Raw genomic sequence first — 2,785 nt, forward strand, 5'->3', positions numbered from 1 at the left:
ATACTTGATCTAGCTTAAGTTAATAAATATGTAAAGAAAAAGTTACCAAAGCAGGGTAAAAAAAAATTGGATGTTAACAGCACTCCACATTTATTTTGTAAAGTATCAACTTCTTGTTCCAAAGCAACTAGTCTTTGTTTGCTAGTCTCATTAGTACATCCAGATATTTGCACACTGGGATTGTAGACCAAGGGAATACATCTACTTGGCCAGAAATGACAAAAATCTTACAGAAAAGGGGTTTCATTTTCTTCCCTGGGTAAATTACAGAATTAATTCTTCTGTGAAAAACTGATCTGTCATAATAAATCAAAATGCCACCAGGTCTTCAGTTACATAAACTTAGCAATTTTGGCAAACATAAAAAGTCTAGTCATTGGACTATTATATTTAGACCTAGGTAAATAATCATGATTACTCACAGACACTCTATTCTGGAAAAATCTAATTTCTATTTTTATATAATTTTTTTTACATAATTTGTTTTATTTGTCAGAAATACAGGCAATGTAAAGCACTCCTTCCCTTTCATGTTGGCCACAAGATCTATTAGTTGATGACAATGACATACTACAATGTAGTACAGACATGACTAGGTTATTTTACAGAGCTTAGTTTCAATGTCCATCTCCTTCTTGTGAGTTTTCTGAACTCAGTTCAAGAGGGGGATTCAAAGAAATTCCATCCACCCTTAAAGAGATCAGTACTGGGCCTCTCCTAAAAATTATATTATCTTCATATTTTAGCTAGTAAGTCTACAGAGCACTCCATCACCTTGAACCATGCACAAATTGCCACATGCCCAGCACTAAAAATTACTTAATATTTAGCACATACCTAAGACAGAGGCCTTGGAATTTGTACCCAACACTGAACTGCTTGGCATTCCTGACAGCTTGAAAGTGATACTTATTCTCTCACTGAACTAGGATTCTCCATTGGCAAAAAATTTACCAGTTTTACTCTCAAAGGAGAACTGGGAAGATTATTTCATTAATGTTGATAAGTAATAAGACATTAGGCTGATAAGAGCCCTGGAGAAAACAGCAACAACAGTAAACAAAAGAAAATAATTGTCAAGTTCAGAATTCAGATGATATACAACAAATAAGTAAAGCCACATAGTGAATAATGGTGATCAAAGTAAATATTTGAACATCTTATAATGCAGGAGTTTAACAGAAACAAACAAACCAGTATCTGATGGTGTAATTAAGAATCAATTATTTTATTGTTGTTATAGAAGCTGCTGATTAACATCTCCTTTATGCTAAGTATTTGGTTTTGTAACATTAAAACCTTCCTTTTTCTAGGGTGCCTTTTGTAAATGAAAGTGTATATGTAATGCTTTAGAAGCTGCATTTCCTTAGAAGCTGCTAGTTTTTAGTAGTGTTCTCTCATTGTTCTTGTCCACAGAGAGCTGAGTCTTTATTTCAAACCAAAGTAGTTTCTACTTTGAGCAGATGTCTCTGTTCATCCAAAACAGCAGCTTTTTTCATGAGCATTGCATGTATACACTTGACAGCCTGTTTGTCCAGAAAGTTTCCCAGGTAATGCATAATGGAAGTCGTAAACTCAGCAAATGCCTGAAAGATGTTTTATAAATTATCAAAAGCTAATCAATGCCTCACATAGAGAATAGGTGACAGAACCATACGCCCTCTCAGGGTCCAGGGAGGGACTGCCTCAGCAAGAGTATTTAGGCAATATAAGGAAGAAAGAACCAACATAATGACACACAGCATCAGATTGAATCTTTCATCTTTAATCTATCTCCCTTTTTGGTGTATAAATTTCAAAGTTTCATTCTTTCTCTGTTTGAGTACTCATAGCTAAGATTATGTCCAGCACACAGCAACTTTATTCTGTTGCATCCCGGGCTTGGTTCAGATTAGGGATTTTAATAATGTTAGTCAGCCAGTTCTGTGTACCCCTGTGTACCCCCATGTTCCCCCCGCGATGGTCTGCTCCAGGTCACTTACCATTGGAGCATCACCATGCCAGTCCTGTAACCACCCCCGTGTTCATTCCTGGACTTCTGTTACCCCATCCCCATATCCCTATTCGTCCCGGAACCCTGTACACACCCCTGTCGTGTTCCCATTGGTTGCTGCAGTCCATGTCACTCCCCCGTTGCCTGTCCCCATTGGGTGAGAGGGGCTTCCGCCTGTGTCTGCCCACCCCCTATAAAACCCCATGCGCTCCTTTGTTCCGCCGCCATCTTGTCCACGTGGGCGCTTGGAGCGGTCGCCACACTCCACCGCAGCGCCACACGGCAATAAACCTTCTCCAGCCAACCGCAAGACAGAGCGTGCCTCCTTCTCCTCTTTCCCTCATCCCAGCGTCAGTTACACAACGCGGCAGCCCACGCAGAGGCTTGGCGCTAGAGCCTCTGAACCAGCAGCAACCCCGGTCCGGCTGAGAAGCAACGCTTTTATAGCCAGGCTCCCAAGCTGCCCTGGACCGGGCCCAGAGAAAGAATGCAACACCGCATTATTCCTTTGATATTCCTCTAATTATAAGTCTATGACTACCAGTGAAATCATTATATCAACCAAAAGGAAACTTCCCTGCATCTCATTATACAAAAAAAAAAAAAAAAAAAAAAAAAAAAAAAAAAATTCAAAATACAAATTGTTGTGTTACTTGACCACTACTGCAGTATATGTGCAGCTCAGGATCACTTCTTGTTCTATAATGGGATTAGACCATTACGTGATTTTGCAATCATTTTCTATCAAACTCAGACTGCTTAAAGGACTGTATGACAGCAAATTTTAATTTC

Source organism: Vidua chalybeata, chromosome Z (assembly GCF_026979565.1).
Source record: "Vidua chalybeata isolate OUT-0048 chromosome Z, bVidCha1 merged haplotype, whole genome shotgun sequence".
In the NCBI taxonomy this organism is placed as follows: domain Eukaryota; kingdom Metazoa; phylum Chordata; class Aves; order Passeriformes; family Viduidae; genus Vidua; species Vidua chalybeata.